The following is a 27,091-nucleotide window of genomic DNA, read 5'->3' as shown; positions in this document are numbered from 1 at the left end:
TGTATTTGCTATAACTGATTTAAGTATTTTTCTGGCTTTTGAATATTTACTGCTTAGAGCCTGTTTATACAGCTCTGCATTCTATTTAAACTGTTTTTGTGTTGATTAACTGTTTTGCACTCTTAAAAGTTATTTGTTGCTTAATTTTACCTGTAGGCTAACACACAAGTGTAAAAGCTAGCATTTATAGCATTTACTGTCTGTTTTTTCCTTGTCTCTGTAAAAAAAAATCTCTTGTTTTCCCACCTTACTGAACTAGAGTAGTCCAATTTCAGAGTTGCTGATCCCTGGGCTTTGTTTTAGTTCCTGTTACTGATCCATTGCCTTATTAGGAAGGAGGGAAGTTTCTTTGCTTACCAGTGGGAGGGAAGCACTGAGCAGCCTTTTGTCCAAATTGGTGAAGTTTCAGCCAGAAACTAGTAGTCCATTGGTAATTCCTAGCTCCTTTTCAGCCCCTGCTATAAAACACGCTAAACACGCATTTTCCAGCTTGTACCAACTCAGCACAGATCCTCGTGGTGGCCTGCAGAGTGATCCAAGCAGCAGAGAGCTAAAAGAGTGACTTTCTACCAGATATAAGTATTTTTGTGGCTTTCCCACTGTTATTAAGCTAGCGACTGCATTTCGCCTGTTTTACTGCTACTTTAAGTGATTTCTGCATTTTACACTGTTTATTGCACTTTAAGTTACTAATTGTTGCAAATTGTTTCTGTAGGCTACACACTAAGATTTACAGCATTTATAGCATTTACTGTCTGTTTTTTCCTTATCTCTGTAATAAAACAAAAATCTTGTTTTCCCACCTTACTGAACTAGAGTAGTCCAGTTTCAGAGTTGCTGATCCCTGGGCTTTGTTTCTAGTTCCTGTTACTGATCCATTGCCTTATTAGGGAGGAGGAAGTTTCTACCAGTGGGAGTGCCTTTTGTCCGATTTGGTGAAGTTTCAGCCAGAAACTAGTAGTCCATTGGTTGAGTTGCCACTGTTGCGGTTAAACAAGGTTAAACTATTCGGGACATCTAAATTCCACTCTTCAAATTTTCCCTTAGAACTACCTTCCCCGAGCTGTACTGCTGATCTAACCAGCATATCCTATAACTGAAAGTTCATCTCTACTTGATTCCCAAGTAGACTATTCTCTATCTGTAAAACCTAGCACTTACTCCTACAGTACTTGCACCTTGATAAAGCACTCTTTATAGATAGTACCCCACCAGCCTAAAACCCACTTCCGGAGTCATTTGATAGTCTCTTTATCTACTACTTCTAGTATGTCGAGGGATCAGTTGCTAGTGTCCTCCAGCTCAACTGGTGAACCTGGGAATATTGAGGCAATGTTACAATTGCCTCATGTACACAGACAATCCTCTCCTTCTCCCACAAAACACAAATACATGTGAGAGATGCAACTATACGGCCAAACTGGAGGCTGAGCTCTCTCAACATAGGACTGGAAAGACCAGACAGGAGAAGGTAACCACACACAATACATACCCAGTCACACATGGTACCATCACAACTTCAAATCATACACATACTCACACAAAGACATACTCGGAGGCTCTGATCAAAAATTTACCAAAACAGCAGAGGCCACCAAAGCAGACACCCAAACAACTACCACCTCACCACCCAACACATGCAACACATAGACCACACAGTCAGAGTGTCAAACAGTCACAGCCCTTAAGGCCAAACAAAATGCCAGACACACTTGTCATTGGTGATTCCATAGTCAGACACACTGGCGTCCCCGCCACCAGACTGAGTAAGGAGAAGGTCACAGTGCTGCTGCCTCGGGCGCTAATCCGCCACATAACGCAAGCACTCAGGTCTCTCAAACAGGGGTACAATGCGACTCAGTCATTGTCCACGCTGGTGTCAATGACCTGGACTACATGAAAAGGGCCATCGAGGAGCTCTCTGATTATGTAGCCCAGGCAGGTATGACCCTGACCTTGAGCAGTATCCTACCTTCACCTAGAATGATGCCACAATACAGTGATAAGATGATCAGCTTTAATAATTGGCTTAAATTCTGGTGTCATTTAAAGGGGGTCCAATGCCTGTCTGCCTGGGATGACATGCTGGACATTGCACCTGTCACCCTGGGCTTCCGGATATTGGCAAGGCTCTTGCCACCCCATAGTGCCTTTTTCAAATTCTAAACCTACCACCCTAGAACACCAAAAAGGAAAAACTAAGGGTAATGCTGCTCAATGCCAGAAGTCTCAATCTCAAGATGCATGCACTCGAGGCCCTTCTCAATATGGAGAACATCGATGTCTGTGCTGTGACAGAAACCTGGTTCAAGGCTCCTGAGAGCACTCCAGCACTAACAGGTTTCACCTCATATCGCGCTCCGCCCCAAAATCCGGACAACACCAAGAAAGGAGGGGTGTCCATATTCATAAAGGACACACACACCTCTATGTTGGTGGCAACGCACGATGCATCGGACCATCCAGGTGCAATTAACCATAGGCAAGACTGCTCTGCAATTTGTAGCATGTTACAGGTCACCCTCTCAAACTCAGGAACCTCATGGCCTTCCTGAAAACATTGAGGGATAAATGTATCTCCAAACACCATCATACTAGGTGACTTCAACTACCCTAATATAGACTGGGAACACTACTCAAGCCCGAACACTCTAACCCAAAGATTCCTGGAGTTCATAAACTCAAATGCCATGGAACAACTAGTCACCATCCCCACAAGAGGAGAAAACATACTTGATCTCATCATCACGAACATGGGATCAAAATGTTCTCACTGGTGAGATCAGATCATAAACAAACAAAAAGACCACAGTGAAAACTTCTCAAAAGCTGATTTCACACTTCTAAAACTAGTGTGGTCTCCTTTAAGGCCCCTGAGCCAGTGGTAAACATTACTCAAACCGCTGAATCACTTACAAATGCCTTCTACCAGCACCTACAGGACTGCATGGATCAGGCAATCCCAAACAAAACTAAGACTCTCTGTACCAAAGGCAAGCATCCAGTCTGGTGGACCCCAGCCATAAACAAGCTCTACAACAAAAGGAGGAAGCTACTACAAGATAGAGCAAAATCCTTGAAAGGTAAGACACCTTTGATCATTATAAGTAAAAACTAAGAGCTCTCATAAAATCATCCAAGGCAAATTTTGAGAGAAAAATCGCCAAGGACTCTAAAGACAATCATAAGGCCTTCTTTAGCTATGTTAGAAACCTAGGAGGAAACTCCCAGATATGCTCAGAATTAGTTCAAAATGATGTGAAAATTACTGAACCTACACACATTGCTAACATACTGGCTGACAGGTTCAGTGCAAACTTCTCCCAAAGGAAAGATATCTATTCCAGAGGATTGTAGCCCCCAAACATCTCCAACGCCCAGGTGAGAACTGCCCTCACTAAGGCAAAACACAGCATCCATGGGACGGATGGTGTCCTCGGCTGTGTGCTTCATGAACTCAACGAGGAATTAAACCCACAGTTAGGACAGCTGTTTAATCTTAGCCTCACCTCAGGATACCGCACTGTGGTCCCACTTCATAAGGGCGGTGCCTCCACAGACCCTGGAAATTACCCCATTAGCTTGACAAGCCTTATCTGCAAAGCCATGGAGAGGATCATAATGGAACTCATAAATAAAGACATAGGGAACTTGCAGACTTTGGATCCAACCCAGTTTGGCTTTGTCAAAGGCAGATCCTGCCTCTTAAACTTGGTTGACTTTTTCGAGGCAGTCACCAAGGCCATTGATGAGGGAAAGGCAGTCCATACAGCCTACCTCGACCTGGCAAAGGCCTTCGACACAATACCCCACTCAGGTATCATCGAAAAACTCATCAGCTTGAATGTAAACCCATACATCACAAGATGGGTTGCAAACTGGCTAAGTGACAGAACCCACAGGGTCAGAGTTGCTGGAGCCATGTCAGACTCAAAGCCTGTCACAATTGGTGTCCCACAGGGCTCAGTCCTGGGTCCACTCTTGTTCGGCATCTACTTTTCTGAAGTACAAGCAAACACAGGAGGGTTATGGCTGACAAAGTTTGCAGATGACTGCAAACTGGCGCCATAGTCGAAAACACATCTGACACAGATATCCTCCAGAAGGGCCTCACAGAAATGGATAACTGGTGCCAGAGCCATGGCCTGAAGTTAAACGCCAAAAATGCATAGTCATACCCTTTGGGAAAAACAAGGTTACCCCTAGCTACCATATAGGTGGCAATCCACTGAGCACAGAAAAGTCTTCAGGGATCTGGGGACCCAAGTTGACAGTAGCCTTCGTTTGACACTCATGTTGCTAAAGTAGTTAGGAAAACCTTCTATATCGCCCACCTGATCATGAAGGGATTCACATCTAGATCAAGGGAGGTCATCGTCCCCTGTACTCATCACTCATTAGACCTATGATTGAGTACAATGCCCTGCTCGAATGTATCTGACCAGACACCTGCTGCAGCTTGAAAGGCCCCAAAAGTTCCTCACCAAAAGGATAAAGGGTCTCAAAATATGTCTTATGCTGCCCGACTGAAAGAACTCCAGCTCTATTCAGTCTCATACCGCTTGCTCAGAGGTGACCTGTGCCTGACATATAAGGCCATGTCAAACCCAGATTTGATGAATATGCTTCACCTCAAAAATCTAGATCCCTCAGAACCACAAGGGCGGAGACTTAAACCTTGACACGGTTATAAATAAACGTGCTGGAGGGACAGATTCATCACCCAGAGACTCCTATGCTGTGGAACAAAATCCCGGTACATGTGAGGCAGAGCACCTCGCTGGCCTTGTTCAAGAGGAATCTTGACCAATGGATGGGAGATCGCAGATATACCCCAGGGATTACTTCAGTGTCACTGCTTGACAGAGGCACAGAAAAATGATAGGCATAGTTTTTATTCAAACTAAAGGGGTGGTGAAAGCCACATAACTATGGGCTAGGCTTATAAATGCCCTTGGGCAGATAGCCTAGTATGAACCTATGAACCTATGAACCTATGAACCTGGGGAATATATGGAAAGAGTTGTGTGTAGTTCACAGATTTTGTTTGTAATACTTCTAATGTTAGTGTTTAATATTAAGAGGTCTGATGATTTCATAGGGAAATTTGGTATGTGTTAGGTTTGGTTGCAGGATTGGAAGGGTATGCTATCTCGACTACTGTTGGGGCCTGGGTTAGGGCAAGTATCACTGCTGATGATAAGTTAAATACAATGTTTAATATGGTTCTAATAATTTTGACTGTGTATTTGTCATATTTCAGGATGATATGTGGGTGTTTTGGTATGGGATTATAGTAAAGTTGAGTTGCTGAGTTGGCGAAATGTTACAGATGCGGGGTGATATAATAATTCTTTTATGACAACATTTGTGGGGTAGTCACATGAAGTAAAATGAGAGTGGTTTGAATTATTTAGAAGGGGTTTGTAAGAAGTTAAATGTCTGGTTAATGACAAGGTCAGTAAGGCAAGGCTATATAATGCTATCATTTTAAGGTAGTGATTCATTAGTAGGATAGCTTGTCAAAGCAGGTAAAATTGATATTAAAGTTAGAATCAAGTAAGCTACCCTTAGAATATTGAGTATTGAATTAGAACTTGAATATGATTGATTTGATAACCTACTTTATCATAGGTGGCGTATGCTAAGTAAAATGAGGAGCTCAGTAATTTGGTTGTGTAGAACTTGTTTGATTGGATAATAATTTGTGGGTATGGTCAGTTCAAATAAATGTAGGTGTAGTGGGGGTGGATGGGAAATGGGAGTAGGGTAGGGGAGCGAAGTGAGTATGAGGACAAATAGAGCAAGAAGAACCTTGATGTAGTGTGGGAATATTTCAAAAAAACAATCAGCAACTTTAATAAAGGTATGTTTGTTTTTCAAAGTTCTAAGTCTGTAATAATTTCTTTATACAACACTACAGACTGATTTCTTTTAAGCCTAGATGCAAGTCAAACAAAATAAATTAGAAAGTTCCTATTATTCATGTTTTTTGCTCTTAAGTAGCCCTTTTTGAACTAGTGACTCAGAATCTCACCCCGGATATATTGGGTTATGGTTTAGATACTTGAACTGAAATATAGTTAAGAAGCTTTTATTTTATGGTGTTTAGTCCCTGCGGTTGGGTAGCATTCAAAAGACATGCATGCGTAAATGGGCGCGCCTTCGTTGAAGGTTGGGCGTCGAGCTGGCACCTCGGCATTTCATAGGTTCATAGGTTGATACTAGGCTATTTGCCCTAGGGCATTTACAAGCCTAGCCAGAGTGTGTTTGGCTTTCGCCACCCTTTTTGAATTGTAGACTGTGCCTATGAATAGTAGGTCACAGAATATAGTCCCTTTACGTTAGTTTATTGTGCCTCTGTCTAGCAGGGACCCAGAAGTGATCCCGGGGGTATACTTACGATCTCCCATCCACTCGTCAAGATTTCTCTTGAAGATGGTCAGTGAGGGGCTCTGCCTAACCTGGACTGGGATTTTGTTCCAGAGTGATGGGAGTCTCTGGGATATGAATCTGTCCCTCCAGCATGTCCTATTTATTTCTGTGCTCAGGTTTAAGTCTCTAGAACATGTAGCTCTAAGGGATTTGGATTTCTTGAGATGGAGCATGTCCATTAATTCTGGGTTGGACATGGCTTTATATGTCAGGCACAGATCGCCTCTGAGTAGGCGGTAAGCAACTGAGTAGAGCCAGAGTTTCTTTAGCCTAATTGCATAGGGCATCTGTTTGAGTCCCATTATCCTCTTGGTGAGGTACTTTTGGGGTCTTTCCAGTTGCTGCAGGTGTCGGGTGAGGTACATCCCAAATGGGGCATTGCATTCAATTATGGGCCTGATGAGTGATGAATAGAGTGGCACAAAGACCTCTCTTGATCTAGATGTGAAACCTTTCATGATGAGGTGGGCTATATAGAAGGTCTTTCTGGCCACTTTGGCAACGTGATTGTCAAAGGAGAGATTTCTATCTACTTGGGTCCCCAAGTCCCTAATTACTTCCTCCATACTTAGTGTGTTACCTTCTATGTGGTAGTCTGTGGGCACTTTGTTTTTCCAAAGGGGATGACTATGCATTTTTTTGCATTTAGCTTTAGGCCATGACTCTGGCACCAGTTATCTGTTTCTGTGAGACCCTTTTTGAGTATGCTTGTGTCAGCCGGGGAGTTTATTATGGCACCTAGTTTGCAGTCATCTGCGAACTTTGTCAGCCATAGTCTTCTCGTGTTTGCCTGTACCTCAGAGAAGTAAATACCGAACAAGAGAGGTCCCAGGACTGAGCCTTGTGGAACACCACTTGTAACTGGTTTAGAGTCTGACAAGGCACCTGCAATTCTGACCATGTGGGTTCTATTCCTGAGCCAGTTTGCAACCTATCTTGTGACATAGGGGTTGATATTTAAGCTAGTGAGCTTATTTATGATACCTGGGTGGGGTATTGTGTCGAAGGCTTTTGCGAGGTCCAGGTAGGCTGTGTGGACCACTTTCCCTTTGTCTATGGCCCTGGTAACTGTTTCAAAGAAGTCGACCAGGTTCAAGAGGCAAGACCTGCCTTTAACAAAGCCGAACTGGGTAGGATCCAGTGTCTGAAGGTTACCGATATCATTGTTTTTAAGTTCCATGATGATACGCTCCATAGCTTTGCAGACCAGGCTAGTCAGGCTTATAGGGCGATAGTTTCCAGGGTCCGTTGTGGCACCTCCCTTGTGCAGCGGGACCAGCGTTGCTGTACACCATTCCTTGGGTACATATCCTGTGGTAAGGCTGAGATTGAACAGGGACTTAAGGTGAGGGTTTAGCTCATCTTGTAGCTCGTGTAAGACGCATCCCGGGACACCGTCTGGTCCCATTGATGCTGTGTTTTTTGCTTTGAAGAGGGCAGCTCTCACCTGATCATCTGTGATGTCTGGGAGGTTACACTCTGTTGGGATGGAGATTTGCTCTTTTGGGGGATGGGGGGAGAAATTTGCACTGAATCTGTCTGCCAGGATGTTGGCAATGTCTGTTGGTTCAGTGTATTTTTTGTCATTTTGCACTAACTCGGAGCATATCTGGGAGTTGCCGCCCAGGTTACTGACATAACTAAAGAATGCCGTGTGGTTGTCCTTAATATCTTGGGCAATTTTTCTTTCAAAGCTGGCCTTAGATGATTTTATGAGGGATCGTAGCTTCTTGCTAGTACTGATCAGAGATGCCTTCCCTTTTTGAGATCTTGCTCTATCATGTAGTAGCTTCCTCCTTTTGTTGTAGAGCTTATTTATGGCCGGGGTCCACCAGACAGGTCTCCTGTCTTTGGAGGAGTGAGTCTTTCGTAAAAAAAAAAAAATCTACTGCCAATCATTAGCGGACCGGAGTTCCATTGTCGGGAAAAAGCCGAAAGACAAACCAACAACAAGTATCTAAAAATATGTACCCTTACAATTACGTATAGAGAAGTTGACTGTTAAAGGAAAACAACAGGATATCAAATTAAAAAGCTCTACCTGCAGTCTCCTTAAGTCCCCGTTATGTGCTACAGCCAAAAAAAAAAAAATAACTGCAGCTTTAAAATAAAATCGTCAAAAGTGTTTTACAGCTTAGGCTTCCTAACTTTCCGTACTATTTCACTTCCCTATTTAAAACCAAAATGAAAACTGTCTATCCGTCTCTTAAATAATGATGTCACATCTGCCATAGCTCTTCATGTAGATCCCGGGACATTTCCTCCCCCAAAGTGACATGAACACTGCCTAATTTACATGCTGTATTGAAGCCCCTGTGATCCTCCCACATTGTGATGTCATCTCTGCCTTGCCCAGCCCACTGTTGCCCTGTTGCTGGTGTGTGGAACTTCTTTTTGGTCGAGGTGAATCCTGTCGGCTCCATTTCGTGCAAAGGAATTCCTAACAGTGTATACTGCTTGCATCTTCACCAGCGTTTCGCTAATTCATAGGTAAGGTAAGTCTATTTTGTGTATGAAAAGGTAATTTTACTGTCCATTCATTCATAGCCCTGATAGTTATTTTTCTGTTTTTAAAGTGCAGAATGGTAGCGTTAGTGTTTGTATAGGTGGCACGTGCTTTTAATTTTTAATAGTTCTGCCGATTTAAGTATTTCAGCTGTTTTTTTTTGTGTGTTCAGTTTTGCTTGTAAATATTCTGTATTTTCGTTGTCGTTCTCCCAAGTTGTGCGTATTAAAAGTTTAGAGATAATTAGTTCAGTTGGCTCTGTACTGCGTGTGTGTATAGATCGTGATGGCAACCGATTCTGTGGAAGCAGTTATTCTTGGGAAGCTTGTGCATAAAAGACTTTACAATCAGTTTTACAGCTGCTTCTACAGAATGTAAGTAATAAGAGCATTGTGTTTGATTAAGTTACGGGCGTCTAGTTTTGGAGGCATTTGCAATTAACTGTTGTGGATTTTGCAGCGATTAATGTTTAATTCACCCTAGAAATGGAGTGCAGCTTGTAAGTGAATATTGTACATAAAACTTGATGTATTCTGTTTTTATGTCACGTACATTGTGAGCGTTGCAAATTCGTTTTGCTTTGTTAATTCTTTACATAACCTCATGGCGAAAGCATGATTTTTTTCTACAGACTACTGATTAGCTAAATTTGGGCATTTGTTTTCCAAAGAATGTATGTTTCATCTGTAAATGTGTCTCCCTGGTAGCTGAGTTAAGGCAGTTTATAGTACTTATGAAAGAGGTAGTTGACCTATTTTTCTGTAATGGAAGGAGAGAGTTCCGTATTAAAAAGCAGGATGCCAAGATCTGCAGTAATAAAGATTAGTGAGTTCAATGTTCATATGTTCCTAGTGTTTGTAACATTTAAAGCAGAGCTTCATTTCTTGCTTTGACAAGTGGGTAGTAAATTATGAAAGGTTTGCCCTTCTAATGGCAGTAAAAATCTTTCACGCTGCTTGCATTATTATGTTGGAAATCTTGTATGGCCTTTCTGGTAATTGTTTCAGCCGTTAGTTGACTGACAAGTCAAACTGATGAAATGAAACTCACCTTGACGTTTGTTGTTGTGACTTTGATGCTACTTTTAGGTATGTCATTTCAAACAACGCTTGAATAAAAAATGCCCTTGACTTGTGCGCTTCAGAGGGGAAAAACAGCATTTTAGCTCAGTGCCTTGCATTGGAATTATTTTAGGTAATGGTCTGCAATATATGTTAATGATTACATAGGAGTATATGATTCAAATGCACTCACAACTTCCTGTTAAGCACTGACATGTGACCAAAATATGTGACACATTGTTGCTATGAGACTTGGTCGTAGTGGTAAATTATTTATGCTTACACACTTTGACACGTACTTTATAGAGGAGAGCTAGAACTCGTGTACTGTACTTGAGCAGTGTATTTGTCTGAGTTGTGTAGATGCATATAATTTTCAAATGTATTACTCATAAAAGATTCTAAAATATTAACAAGTGTACTGCTGAAGTTGCTGTTCTTAACCATAGTTACAGTGTTTTGCATATGTGCTGCTGGAATGACTTTAAACAGGGTAGGGTAGGAATAACATTTGGGTATAAGCACTATCTTGTATGCCACTTTCCTTGATAAGCTGTAGGAAGGTGAAGGTGTTGCCTCACATGGATGCATGTTTGTTGTGTTGTTACCAGTACACAAGAACGAAAATAAATCTGTTGCATCTGTAGTATCTTATAAATATCACTGTTCTTAATTTATTCACATGCTTTAATTTCTCAGGTTGGTAGACATAATTATCCAGGTTTGCCTTGTTTTCTTGTATACAGTATGCTATATTTATTTGTTTTCCTGAGTAGGACTCTCTGCTTGACAGCTGTGTGTATTCAGCAGTTACCTGGAAGCATACAGTATCAAGGTGTAAATGTGAGTTTGCAGACATATAAATGACTAGAAGGGAACAGCAGAGTGCAAAGATTTTGATTTGTTAGCGATTCAAGTCTTGTAGTCTGTTGTGGATGAGATGTCATGCATAGGGGTATTCTGGGGTTGGCAGATTTCTGTGCTTATGTGAGACATTGACAGTATAACCCAGAAGCAGCAATGTAATACATTGTGGAAACTTCATGATAGTGTGATACCATTCTGTTTTATTTTCTGAATACTGGTAGTTGTCATAGGGCAGCAAGTTCAATACCTGTACGAGTATGGAGTTCTCAAAACATGTTAAAAGCATTTATACCTAATGCAGTGTAATGACTTCATACTGTAAACCACCCACTCTGTACCTGCAAGCATTCAACATTTTTAAACACACTCAACCTGTCACACTTACGGAGTTTAAACAAAATCAACAAAATAATGTCAGTGAATGCAGCTAAAAAGTCATGCTGGCCTGCTAGGTACAGAACATTGACATTAGATTCCTAGAGTGAGTATAAGTGTACATTTTTTTAAAATGTTTAAAGCAGCACTCATGGTGATAGTTTGGAATAAACTTAGCAATGATGGACTCAGAATATATTACCACCATGTAGTTTATGAACAACACAGCTAGGACACACCAAGAGCACTTGCAAAGAAATGTCACACTATGAACACTGGTTTCCATTTCCTTTACCTCACATTATTTCTTACAGTGTACTGATTATACTACCAGTTAGAATACTTAAATTTGCCCCCTCACTGGAGAGAAAGATGTTAGTGAACTGATATTAATTTAAAGGCAGAATTTTATGACTTAACCTTTGTCATTTTTAAACAACAACAGTATGCCTGGCGTTCACTTACTGTTCACAAATTACAAAATCACAGGGAATAATGTAATCTGCTATGTAAAGTAAAGGTTTAATAAAATGGAGTTCAGAGTAATTCTGATCTATAGTGTTGTATTTTTTAAACCATGTACATCTTGTGGTTATAACCAGTAGTCAATGTTGTTAAGTACGAAAGGCATCAATGAGCATTGCAGTTAATAATTCCTAGATATCTTCAGATCTAAATACTATTGAAAAACAAAGTTTATAATACAATGGTTCAAATAAACATCTATTGATTTGAAGCCAAGTAAATTATTTTAACTCTTGGGGCACTGAATGTAGTATTATTCTCAAAACAGCCATTGATAACAGTGGATCCATTAGAGTCATTCAGAATCTAGATATGGGAGCCTTGTTTTGTATATTGGTTTTAGTTCAAAACATTTAGATGATTCTCCAGCTGTATTAGGAACCATAATACAATCATTGAATAGCTAGCCATGGAGTGGTTTGGTATATTTTGTACCATTAGGCAACAATTCAGAGCATATCTGGGAGTTTCCGCCCATGTTCCTGACATAACTAAAGAAGGCATTGTGATTATCTTTAGTGTCTAGCGCAATTTTTCTTTCAAAACTGGCCTTTGATGACTTTATGAGAGAACAAAGTTTCTTACTAATACTGATCAGAGATGCCTTCCCTTTTTGGGAATTTGCTCTGTCATGTAGTAGCTTCCTCCAACTCTGTTGTATAGCTTATTTATGGCCGGGGTCCACCAGACCGGTCTCCTGTTTTTGGAACAGTGACTCTTGGTTTTATTTGGGATAGCACAATCCATGCATTCCTGCAGGTGCTCATAGAATGCATTTGTAAAGGATACAGCGGATTGGGCTGTATTATCCTTTGGGCAGCTAGCCTAGTACTTACTGTACCTATGAACCTATGACTAGAGTTCATACATTATTACACAATTCAATAGTTGTGAAGTGGTTATAGAGAAATGTGCATATTTACAGTCAATGCATATTTGTATATTTACAAACAGACATAGACACTTTAAGAGAACTCTTAACGGGACAATCCCAGAGTCTAAAATTCTGACTGAAAGAAACTTGTCCTGATACTCCCATTTGTCACCACCCACGTACCATGCCATCATTAACCCTACTCCTGGTTTCAATTTACTTTTATGCTGTCCTGTTTTCATTTTGTCTGGTGAACACAATTAACAATATTCAGTTCATGTTGAAGCTTTCAGTCCCCAGTCACTGGAAAACAATAAGCTTACTACATTTTTGTGTGTGTTTGTGGTGGGTGTTGTGACGACCCTTCTCTGGGTCAGTAATCACAGAGCCTCAATCCTCACCAGCACCAGTGGGGGACGTTCACAGGGAAGATAACAGCTACATACATAGTATCTCCAGATGCAGCTCTCTGCATCAAGCACAACCAAGCATAATTTCCGTTAAGAGTACAAAGAGAACACAGTCAGTCTGGGGATCGTTTCTCCCTCTTTTTCCCACTCCCCAATAAGACTCCCCATGGCATAGCTATAGATCTGAGATCTCAGCTGAGTGTCCAAACCAAGACCTCCAGCAGCCTCTCTGTCCAACCAGTGCTTTGTGTCTCTGCCCAAGTACCTGACACACAAACTCTTGGAGATTTGATTTACACACACACACACACACACACACACACACACACACACACACACACACACACACACACACACACACACACACACACCTGGGAAAGGCTGGCACAGGTTTACTAGCTATGCCCCCTTCTGCCCAGACTATAAGGTAGTTACCACCACCACCAGACAACTCTGCCCTTCTGAGCTGGGAATTTCTGGTTAAAGGCTTATAGTGCCTGCATATTTCAACTGTTTCTTACTGAAATTGGTACACCTTGTTTGCTGTAGTATAGACTAGATCTAGGCCTGCTGAATCTAGCTTTGTTTGTATGCTTGTTGTTTGTTTGCTTATTTCACTGAAACGCTAATTCCACCTAAAACACGGCTTTTCAGCACTTCTGTTGATCCCTAGTGATATCTGCATTGCTTACTGTACTTATTTCCTTGTTTCACTTGAAAGAAAGTTACTGTTTGTCGTTTTTGCATTTAAGTTACCTGTAGCACATTACATTAAGTTACATGGCACTTGCTCACTAAGTCAGCACTAAAAAACTAAAAGCACTACACCCTCACAAACTCCCCTTGAGTACCTTGTTCCCCATTGGCCCTTTTTTTCAATTATAAAGGAATTCCCAATACTATTCTAGCATGTCCAAAGGTCAGTTGTCAATCTCCTCTCTGGTCCAGCTGGTGAATCTGGGAATCTTGAGGCAATGTTACAACTGCCTCATGTACACAGACAACCCTCTCCTCCTCCCAACAAATTCCAACACATGTGAGAGATGCAACCATATAGCCAAACTGGAGGATAAGCTCTCTCAACTCAGTACTGGCGTAACCAGTCAGGAGGAGAAGGAAACCACACTCACTACAATTCCAGTCTCACATAGACCTACCACGACAACAAACCAAACACATAAACACACAAAAACATACTCGAAGGCTCTAAATAAAAATCTGCCTAAGCAGCAGAGACCTCCAAAGCAGACACCCAAGCAACCGCTACCCCAAAACAAAACACGTGCAACACATAGCTCACCAAGCCAGTGTGCAGAACAGTCACAGCCCTTAAGGCTAAACAACACACCTGATACACTTGTAATAGGTGACTCTATTGTCAGGCACACTGATGTCCCGCTCACCAGGCAAAACAAGGAGAAGGTCATGGTGAGCTGCCTGTTGGGTGCTAGGATCTGCCACATAACACACGCACTCAGGTCACTCCAAGACAAGTACAAATATGACTCAGTCATTGTCCATGCTGGTGTGAATGACCTGAGACGTACCTCCCTGGACTACATGAAAAGAGACATAGAGGACTCTCTGAGCATGTAGCCCAGGCCGGTATGACCCTGAACTTGAGTAGCATCTTACCCTCACCAAGAATGATGCCACAATATGAAGACAAGATGATCAATTTCAACAATTGGCTTAAGTATTGGTGTCATTCAAAGGGGATCCAATGCCTGTCAGCCTGGGATGACATGCTCGACAAGCCATGGTGCTTCGCTAGGGACGGCTTGCACCTGTGGGCTTTTGGATATTGGCAAAGGCACTTGCTACCCCCATAGTGCCTTTTTTAGGCAAGGCTCAAAAGACAAACCCACCTCCATAGGCATCACAAGGGATAAGAAACTAAGAGTAATGCTACTCAATGCCAGAAGTCTAAACCTCAAGATGCACACACTCGAAACTCTCCTTAGCATGGAGAAAATCGATATCTGTGCAGTTACAGAAACCTGGTTCAAGACTCCCGAGAGCACCCCAGCACTACCAGGTTATACCTCATACCATGCTTTTCGGCCCCAAAACTTGGACCGAACCACAAAAGGAGGGGGAGTATCAATATTCGTCAAAGATACCCACACCTCCAGGTTGGTGGCACAGCACGAAGCATCAGAGACTATCCATGTGCAACTAACAGTGGGTAAAACTGCCTTCCAGTTTATAGCTTGCTACAGACCACCCTCCCAAACCCAGGAACCCCACTCGGCCTTCCTGAGAACACTGGAAAATATGAAGGTCTCTCCAAACACCATTATATTGGGCGACTTCAACTACCCAAACATAGACTGGGAGCATTACTCTAGCTCCAACACCCTAGCCCAAAGGTTCCTAGAATTTATAAACTCATATGCTATGGAACAACTTGTTACCACTCCCACAAGAGGGGAAAACATACTGGACCTGATCATCACCAACATGGGGACTCTATGCTCTAGACCAGAAGTGTATCCCTCACTGGTAAGATCAGACCATAAACTAATCTCACTGGATAGTCACATCCCGACTCCACCCCCTGCCCTGAAAACCACAGTGAAAACTTCTAACGCAAATTTCACACTCCTCAAAACCAAGGTGGAATCCTTCAAATCAGCAGCTTGTGGAAGATACGGCCCAGACCGCAGAATCCTTTATAAACGCATTCTATGAACACCTTCAGGAATGCATGGATCATGCAATCCCAAATAAAACCAAGACCCAATCCTCCAAAGGCAAACGTCCTGTCTGGTGGACCCCAGCCATAAACAAACTATACAATAGAAGGAGGAAGCTACTACATGATAGAGCAAAATCCCAAAAAGGGAAGGCATCTCTGATCAGTATTAGCAAAAAACTACAGGCACTCATAAAATCGTCTAATGCCAGCTTCGAGAGAAAAATTGCACAGGACACTAAGGATAATCACAAGGCTTTCTTTAGTTATGTTAGGAACCTGGGTGGGAATTCCCAGATATGCTCAGAATTAGTCCAAAATGACAAAAAGTACACCGAACCCACAGACATTGCCAACATCCTAGCTGACAGGTTCAGCGCAAACTTCTCTCCCCCCCCCTCCCCACCAAAACGGCGAATATGTATCCCAGCAGAGTGCTGCCTCCCTGACATCTCAGATGCTCAGGTAAGAGCCGCCCTCTCCAAAGCAAAAAACACAGCATCAATGGGACCAGACGGTGTCCCAGGCTGCGACCTACATGAACTCCCAGAAGAGCTTAAACCAAACATAAAACTACTGTTCAATCTCAGCCTTACTACAGGATATGTACCCAAAGAGTGGCGTACAGCAACAGTGGTCCCTCTCTACAAAGGTGGTGCCTCAATGGATCCTGGAAACTATCGCCCCATAAGCCTGACTAGCTTGGTCTGCGAAGCTATGGAAAGGATCATCATGGACCTCATAAATAAAGATATTGGGGACCTACAGACACTGGATCCTACCCAGTTCGGCTTTGTTGAGGGCAGATCCTGCCTCTTAAACCTGGTTGATTTCTTTGAAACAGTCACCAAGGCCATTGACGAGGGGAAGGTGGTCTACACAGCCTACCTGGACCTTGCAAAAGCCTTCGATACAATACCCCACTCGGGAATTATAGATAAGCTCACCAGCTTAAATATAAACCCCTATGTCACTAGATGGGTTGCAAACTGGCTCAAGGACAGAACCCACATGGTTAGAATTGCTGGAGCCATGTCAGACTCCAAACCAGTTACAAGTGGCATCCCACAAGGCTCAGTCCTGGGACCTCTCTTGTTTGGTATATATTTCTCGGAGGTACAGGCAAACACGGAAGGACTGTGGCTGACCAAGTTCGCAGATGACTGCAAACTGGGCGCCATAATCGACTCTCCAGCCGACACAAGCATTCTCCAAAAGGGCCTCATAGAAACAGACAACTGGTGCCAGAGCCATGGCCTCAAGCTAAATGCCAAAAGTGTATAGTCATCCCTTTGGCAAAAACAGTGCCCACAAATTACCACATAGTTGGTAATCCATTAAGTACAGAAGAAGTAATTAGGGACCTGGGGACCCAAGTTGATAGCAATCTCTCATTTGACAACCACGTGGCCAAAGTGGTTAGAAAACATTTTATATAGCCCACCTAATCATGAAGGGATTCACATCTAGATCAGGGGAGGTCATCGTTTCTTTACTCATCCCTCATCAGGCCCATAATTGAGTACAATGCCCCTTTGGGATGTACCTTATCAGACACCTGCAGCAACTGGAAAGACCCCAAAAGTACCTCACCAAGAGGATCAAAGGGCTCAAACAGATGCCATATGCTGCCCGGTTAAAGAAACTCCAGCTCTACTCCGTGGCATACCGCCTGCTCAGAGGCGATCTGTGCCTGACGATAAAAGCCATGTCCAACCCGGGAATTAATGAAAATGCTGCACCCCAGAAAATCCAAATCCCATCGAGCCACGTCGAGAGACTTGAACCTCAGCACTGAAATAAATAGGACATGCTGGAGGGACAGATTTATAACCCAGAGGCTCCCTTCAGTCTGGAATAAAATCCCAGTCCAGGTTAGGCAGAGTCCCTCATTGACTCTCTTCAAGAGGAATCTTGATGAGTGGATGGGAGATCGTAGGTTTACCCCGGGTATCACTTCTGTGTCACTGTTAGACAGAGGCACAGTATACTAACCTCGAAAAAGGGCATAGCAAAATTAATTTAAAATGGGTGGCGAAAGCCAAACACACTCTGGCTAGGCTTATAAATGCCCTAGGGCAGATAGCCTAGTATAAACCTATGAACCTATGAACCTATAATATGTATTCACATTCATATCCTCTAATGTTCTTAACTGGTTTGTCTCCTATTTGTCAGGAAATACCTAAATGAAGGTCTTTAGTGTTAGCTGCCCCATCTCTTACCCACTGGAGTGTGGAGCCACTTAAGGATCAGTATTATGTCTACTACGGATCAATACTAGGTCTACCATGGATCAGTATTAGGTCTACGAAGGATCAGTACTAGGTCTGCCACTGTTTACAGTGTTTATGCTGCCACCTTGGAGATCTGATCCATTGGAGAGGTTTGATGTATCACTGTCATCCTGATGAATCGCAGCTTTGATTCTTGTTTCCTCAGTGTTGATTCCTTAGTGGATTATTTACAAGCTATGCATCAATAGCTTCAGTCTAATCAGCGGCAACAAACCTCATACAGAATAAATGCCTTGGCAGTACACACTTATGTGTGACATTCCTCTGCTTTGCCACTTCCATCATTTGTTATAGAGAGAGCAATAAACTGGAGTTTTCATCTCTTGTGCATATTCTTGGTGTCATCCATAATGTTCCACTTACCCTTAGGAATGAGGTGTCTGCCCTCAGAACTCGATCATGACCAAATAGGGCCCTATGAAGGGTAATGGATTGGGCCCCCAGTTATATCAGTATTCCATTACCTGGCTGCATATCTCCAGTTATCATAAAACCCTGTGCAAACCTGTCAACCTGTGTACTATTTCATTCTTTACTTTTACAGTGATTAGAAGGATTTAAATTTAATTTAAAACATTTATTTCAAATCTTACATCAAAAGCACTAACAGCCATTTCTTACACAAAATGATGCCCAGTTTATTCATAGCCAAATAATAAACACACTGCCAACAGTCAACAAAACAAAGAAACAAAGGATGTTACCCAATAAACATGGTTCATATGGCAATGCTCCTCCTGTTTACTGCAATTAGTTCCCTCCTTCATTTACATACACACCCACACACACACACACACGCACATAGACACACACACACACACACACACACACACACACACACACACACGCACACACACACACGCACACACGCAGGCATGCACAGACACACACACACACACACACACACACACACACACACACACACACACACACACGCATGCACACAGACAGACACACGCACGCACGCACACGCATGCACACAGACACACACAGACACACACATACACACAGATGGTATCATCAGTTACAGACCCTTCTAAAACTATGTACACATCAGATGTTTACTTGTGATTAAATGAATGAACAAAGCATAAGTGATGACCTAGAAGTGTATTTTCGCTAACTGCTGTGAGAATTCTACAGTGTACCCACTGCAGCCTGCATGCCCTTGTACAACTACGTACACATCAGATGAATAAACAAAACATATGCAATAACCTAGAAGTATATTTTTGCTCATTGCTGTGAGACCTCTACAGTGTAACCTACTGTACCTTCTTTGCCCTCCCAACCTCTTAGTTCATGTATCAGAGACAAATGCACAAAATCAGGTACAGAATTTAAATATTTATCTTATAAACTTAGAATGTTGCTTGAATAGCAAGCTTTGCTTTAGCAAGCATTTTCTGAAATCACAGAAGTGAAAGGAAAGGAATTCTCCAGCAAGGTGATTAAGGTCAGATTGCAAATACACAGGCACACACACATACACATACATCCACAGATGCCCTCTGTTGAGGCATTGCTAGAATTATAGAAATGAAAGGAAGATGCTAGCTCTCATCTTGGGACTTGAACTAAACTATTCATCATGCCATACTGGTGTCACTGTCTGTGGACCAATAAAAGCCTCTAGATAGATAACATGGAGTTTTTTATTTAAGAGCTTTTTCGTTTCATCTAGGGAAAAAACAGCATAGATGGAGGACTTGGGTTTGAGATTTTCCTTTCAATTCAGTATTATAGCAATGTCTGAGTGAGGGCATCTCTGCATTTGTATATGTGTTTGTAAGTTGACCAAGCATTATCTGAAGGATACAAAGTCTTAAACTTGCATGTCTGTCATTATTAGTGACTGCAGTCTGCAACAATGTGCCAGAAAGCCAAACACTTTACAAGGAACAGACCAAAATACCTCCCAATTCCTTTGTTCAAGAGCACTGGACAAAAGCCAAAAATAATGTAGGGAGCTAGATTTTAAATATTTTATTTATTTGAGAACCAGGAAAACCTAGCGGACAAAGTATCTCTTTGTAGGGGTAACCTGGGGGCACTGCCTGGCTAAGTGACTTGCTCAAAGTCACACAGGCAAATGAAGATGATTAATTCAAAGCCTGTACTTTTGACTACAAGAAGCAGTTTGTTAACACATGAGAACCTTAAGAGCCACACCGCTCTAATCCACTTAAAAAGTTTACAGAACAGAGGGTGTTGCTTGGGCATGCATTTTCTGAACAATAAGAACTACAAAACTCTAATGAGTGGCAGTATTGACTGACTGCAACTCTTTGTGATTTCCCAGCAAAATAGAGCTAATAAAGGACAGGGCATACATAAATATGAGGCAAAATCACAAATGTTCTGCAAAATTAGAGAGCGAAATAAGAGGAGGATTCACTTAAAAATTAACAGACTTTGCATCAACATGCATTTTCGGAGCAACAAAATTATGAACCTCTAATGATTAGCACTATTTGACTGAGTGTAATCCTCAGTGATTTATCAGAAAATGGAGTTAAGGAAGCTGTGGCAGTTGATGTAGAGGACTAAGGCTCTAAACTCCTAATGAACTGCTTCCTGTAGTCAAGGGTACATGGTTTGACTCCTTCTACCTTCATTTGCCTACTGTGTGACTGAGCAAGTCCTGTAACCAGACAATCCTCCTTGGCCAACTTTTAAAAATGGGGTTTACCTAATTAGTGTTCTTAAAAAAGGGCAAAACATGTTCCTTTGTATTTTCTATATAAAAAGAATCAAGAAATTCTAATGATAATTAGTAGTTTGAAGTTGTGGATCTGACAAGTCCTTCCTTAGTAGTAGTACAAGAAGGGCTGTTCTTTCCTTAGTTTGAGCGAACACACACAGACACACACAACACAACACAACACACACACACACAGACACACACAACACACCACACACACACACACACACACACAACACAACACACACAGACACACACAACACAACACAACACACACAGACACAGACACACACAACACAACACACACACACACACAGCACAACACAATGCACACACACACACACACACACACACACACACACACACACACACACAACACAACACACACACACACACAACACACACACACACACATATTGTTAACACACACACACACACACACACACACACACACACACACACACACACACACACACAACACACACACACACACAATGTATACATGCACACACACACACACACACACACACACACACACACACACACACAGACACACACAACACACCACACACACACAACACAACACACACACACACACACACACACCACACACACACACACACACACAGACACACACACACACACACACACATACACACACACACACACACACACACACACACACACACACACCACACACACACACAACACACACACACACACACACACACACACACACACACACACACACACACACACACACACACACACAACACAACACACACACACACACACACAGAACAACACAATGCACACACACACGCACACACATGCACACACACACACACACACACACACACACACACACACACACACACACACACACACACACACACACACACACAAACACACACACTGCAAGCAAAGCAAAAGGTGGTCCAAGTAATGGTAAAGTAAAAGAGACAATGATGTAACCACAATGACCACCAGGAAGTCTCTTTTTGGCTGGAATGGTAGAGTATTCCAGCCAATGAAAGAGAAGAACCCTGAGTGGAGTAAACTCAAGTAATTAGGGTTGAGTGTGGGAGATGGAAAAAGTAAGGTGGGTGAGATTTTTTTTTTTTTGTAATTCTTATTCCCCCACCAGCATCTGGTCCTAGGCAGCTGCCTAGGTGACCTTGTGTTGGATGCAGCCCTGCCTTCTGGGATTAAATCTTTGCACATCATCTGAGTAATATCAACAGAATGAAGCACCTGGTATCTTTTTATTTATGCTGCTCCTCTTCATTCATTCTGTGTTTATTTTTTTAAACAAGAAACATCTTTATTAAATTGTCATTTATGACAAAGGCAATACAATATATAAACGAAAACAAACCATATTGTCATAATCTTAGTTGCAAGAATTATACATCACAAACCATATTAACATAATTTTAGTTGCAAACATTACACATCATTTATAATCTACTCAATCACTGTCAAACATTACATAGCTCATTCAAATCCTGCCTTCTTTTAAATCGCATTCTTCCCCTGTATGTATTGTTGCCATAATTCCCATTCTTGCGAATCCTTCTTGGGTTATACATGCCATGACTATCTCTTGCTACGTGTACTACAATCTTCCCTTCACCTTGGGCTTCCCACTATCAGAATTAATTGGGCTAAGCTATTCCAGCACTATGTAGAATGGTCATTCAGTGCCATCCTTCATTACTAATGTATTATTCCCACGATTGGGAAGCTGAATTGGATTCCTATCCACCTTCATATCACTTTTAAAACGTTGGTGTTGCTTTATTTATTCTTGTGAGTTAGGTCTCACTTCTTTGACTTAATTAAGTGTCTCATACCACTTCTCTTGGGTCTATATTGAAAACTCGAACATTGACTTACCCGAACACCTAAACGCTGACACATCTTCATCGAACCGCAAAAACATAGATCGTCCAGAAGCGCGAAATCCAAAATGTCAATTTGTCATGGTTGGCCCTTCTGTGGTATAACTCCGTAAGGTAAGTGTGCGATAGTTACGAACCTTATGGTTAGGGTGCGGGTTAAGGTAAGTGCATAGATGGTAATGTATGTTAGATTTAGTGTAGGGTTAGAAGTAGGGTTTTATTATGTGTATGTGTGTGGATTATTTAGTTTGTTTGGGTATAGCTTTTTAAGGTAAGTGTGCGGTGTAGGTGTGGGTTAAGTTAAGTGCATACTTGGTGGTATATGAAACATTTAGTGTAGGGTTAGAAGTAGGGTTTAGTTTAGGGTTAGAAGTAGGGTTTTGTTTAGTGTATTTATGTGGTTTATTTAGTTAGGTAGTATGTAGCGGGCGGTGGGATGGGACAACTATGATATTTCGAGTTTTTGAATTTCGTGGTTTAGGGCGTTTGGTGTATTTGCGGTTTGCGGAATATGTGTCGACGTTTAGGTGTTCGGGTAAGTCAACGTTCGAGTTTTCAATATAGACCCCTTCTCTTGGTTCTTTGGTATCTCCCAACATTGTGATGTTGGAAACTCCTAAGAAGTGGCTCCAAACAACCGGTGTCTGGTCTTTTTCCTGTCAGGTACTCAACTTTGGAGGTTGTTACCATGGCAGCTGAAAGAGTGTTGCACTTTATTTTCTTTAAAGGCTCCCAGATATCTTTTTTGATCTAGCCTTTAGCAATGGCCATGTGAACCAGTTTTATTGCTGCAATAAATTGAATGTTATCACTGCTATTCTAGTTATGTTTTTTTTCCCTATGTTTTAGTTTTTCTAGTTAAGTTTTTTTCCTATGTTTTAGTTTCCTGTGGCACTGCTTAGTTTGTTAGACACTAACATAAAACCAATGTTGAAGGTGACATTGAAATCAGTACTGAACTGAGGTCAGAACAAGCTGAAATGCCACATTTTCTGTACAAGTTAAATTACAAATGGTTAATAAGTGCTTATGCCCTTGTAGCATATACCAAATGTGCAATAAAGAGTAATTGGACTTTACTAAAATGGTCCTTTCTTGGAAAATTATGAACATTGCCAGACTTTGATGTATAAACTGTATAACCAGTTAAATAGTGCAATATAGTTGCATGCATTCCTGACCCATTTATTGCCAGGAATCATTTGATTCAACTGGCTGGTCAATCAGATGAACAAGGAATCATATATTGAACTAGTAGTCATACATCCCTCTATGTTCTGCACTGAATGCAAAAAGGGTTTCAGCTCTAAGTAGCCTCACAGAAGTTATTTCATATTCTCCCACCTCACAACTTTAACAAGGAAGTTTAAAAAAACCCTTGTCTTCAGGAGAGAATTAAGAATGTATGTCTTTTACAAAGTCTTGTCCTGGTATATCATTAACTAATAAGTTGATATTATAATTGCTTGTAGTTTAAGCTGCACTCATTGACTGAATGAGCACTTCCAGTTTACTGTCACTTGTTTTGTAGTCTATTTTATGGATTTTTTACAATATGTTGCTTGTTTTAATTAGATGCTGTATAAAGCATCTTAGAAAATGTGACAAACAAAATGTTGCAGTTTTCTTGTGGTCATTTAAGAGTCTTAAAGTATACATATGGTAGCCGGGGTTGAACAAGGTTAAATATGAAAAGGGGAATTTTGTAAAATGCTCACATTTTATCTTGTCTCATGATGAGATTGTTTCTGCTAGTAGCTGCTCGATTGTTCTGTGCCACAATGAGATCGTTTCTGCTAGTAGCTGCTCGATTGTTCTGTGCCTCTGTTTCTCTACCAAAATGTTCATACGTCTTCTCATTTTCCATCTTCTGTCCTTCAGTGATGCCCTAGAATTCATGTCCATCTGTTTTTCTACTGGAAAACACTGTTGTAATGTATCCTGTAGGTTATTCTATGAAATGTAAAAAGATCATGTCACAGTTCTGTCCTCTGAAGTGTATAAATTCACTAACTCAATCATTTTTATACAGCTCTGATACAAATGCCATGTTCTGAACTGCTTCCATCTTAAGCATGAAAAGAGGTCACCAAAACTGCAAATAATAGTCATTAGAATGCCTCCACAACTGACTGCCCCCAAACTGTCACCCTACTTTCTTGCTTTGTTTGACTACCTGTATTTCATTAATGTTAAAACTATTCCCTAACAGAAGGTATAGCTATATTTCACTGCTTAATCAGCTGGTGTTGTAAATGTAGCATTTGTTGGGGTGGAAAGAGTGCCTGTGCATATATTGGTCAGTAGTATAGAAAAAAAAAATGAAATGCTGATTTGGTGTGTCCCTATAGGATTCCTAGGCAGTAAGATCGTCAGTCATACAAAGTAAATGGATTACTTGAAAATATAAACAGGGAAACAAGACCCTTCTTAGCACTAAACCTTCCATTGCTTCTTCCCATTACTTGTTAAGCTAAAAGAATTATGAGGAAATCCTGGTTATCCATCCAAATTTTATACTTTTTTCCAGTAAAAATGCACTTTCAAAATGAAATTATCTGCCAGTGTACAACCCTGAAGCAAAGGATCCAGCTTTAAGATGTACTTGGTACCTGCACATAGTACACTGTGGGAAGCCAGACTGCCTAGATCAGCATACTCTACACACAGGTAAAGGTGTTCTGCTACTGTATGGGAGCCATATAGGGTTGGTTAGTGAATGCACACATGTACAGTTGTTGTTGTTGTCATTGTGTCTTTAGGCTTTTCCCGGTTAGGGGTCGCCACAGAGGAACTCCAGTCCGCTAATGATTAGCAGTAGATTTTTACGTGCCGAGTTGCCGGCCCTGACGCACAACCTTCAACGAAGGTACGCCCATTCATGCATGTCTCCACACAGAAGATGCTCTAGCTGAGTATCAAACAGGACAACATCTTACTGTGAGGCGACAATGCTACCGCAGCACCACCACCGCAGCCTGCACACATGTACAGTCATTTCCAAAATTCAGTGAAGAATGCTCACACAGATAATATAGCTAGAATAAGAAGTAGTTTACTAGTGGTCCCACGTGTCTGTATGCCTGTTCATTTCTGAGGATGGGAGGAATGCATTCATGATGGCTGTACTACCCGTTATGTATGTATTCCTACATCATTCATACTGGGGAAGCTGTGGCTCCAGGCAACTTTGGCTGGGCTTGGTGAGACTAGGAAATCCTCAGGTAGGATTGCACTTTGTTAGGAGTAGGTACCTGCTCCAGCATAACAGGAATCCTACTCACTGAGTTGTAAGACTGACAACATAACCCAGTGATCCGTATATCACTGCAGAAACCATCTATGTCTACCTATCACCCATGTAATCTATGTTGCACCCAAAACATCATCTCATAAATTTGGAAAACTGCTCTAATGAAACCTGTCACAAGGCAAACAAACCCAAAATATACTTCTCATTTCAATCCAATATTTTATTATTTATTTTTATTTACATTTGTTAACTGGGCAGTGTCCAACTGGTCCAGTAGCCCATTTTCAGCAGAGACCTGGGGAGAAAAGCTTCAGAGAAATTACACTACAGCAAATACAATACATACAATGTCCATCCTTTTATTTCTGGGCAAACTTCTAGAAAATATAGTCTACATCTAACTCTCCCTCTATATATCCAGCAGTACCATCTTCTCTCCTCCAAACAGCATGGATTCTGACCTGAGTGAAGTAATATGGCATCTGTTTGGTGCCTGAATGACAATATCCTGCAAACCTCTAATAGTAGCTTCCTTACAGGTGCCCCATGAATAGATTGGACAAAACATTTCACTTCATTGATCACTGTCTTCCCAAAACAAACTAAATTAAATTAGAATCAGTCCAGATGCCATTCCCTGGTTTAAAAAAATCCTCATTGACTGACACTTCAGAGTTAAACTGAGATACTCCCAATCAAAATCTACACCTATTATTAAGGATCCATTCTTGCCCCCCTTCTTCTCCATATTCATTAACAAGCTTCCTGTGACTTCCCGTATGTTTGACTCATTGGTCACTTACCAGTCAGTTCACTCTCTTACCAGTGTCCAGTGCCAACTTCAGTCTGACTTACATGAGCTTCACCAATGGCTCATAAACCATAAACTACTTGTCAATCCCACCAGGACCAAAACTTTGATGTGTAGAATTTCACAGAAAACTCACTGAGCACCTGAGTCTTTAACTGTCTTTTATGTGCACAGCCATTCCATAGAAACAATGTCCACCTTCAAATACCTGGGGTTATGGCTTGACACATCACTAAACTTTCATTTCCACAAAGACAATGTGAGAGACAAAACAAGCTCCCTTCCCTTCTGAGCCCAAAAACATCTCCCCTTTTCTATCCCAACCAGCTAGAGCAGCCATTAGCAAAGGAGTTCTCCATTATCAACTTGAA

Source organism: Protopterus annectens, chromosome 13.part0, assembly GCF_019279795.1.
Source record: "Protopterus annectens isolate FY-2018-M chromosome 13.part0, PAN1.0, whole genome shotgun sequence".
Lineage (NCBI taxonomy): Eukaryota > Metazoa > Chordata > Ceratodontiformes > Protopteridae > Protopterus > Protopterus annectens.
This window is presented reverse-complemented; position numbering follows the sequence as displayed.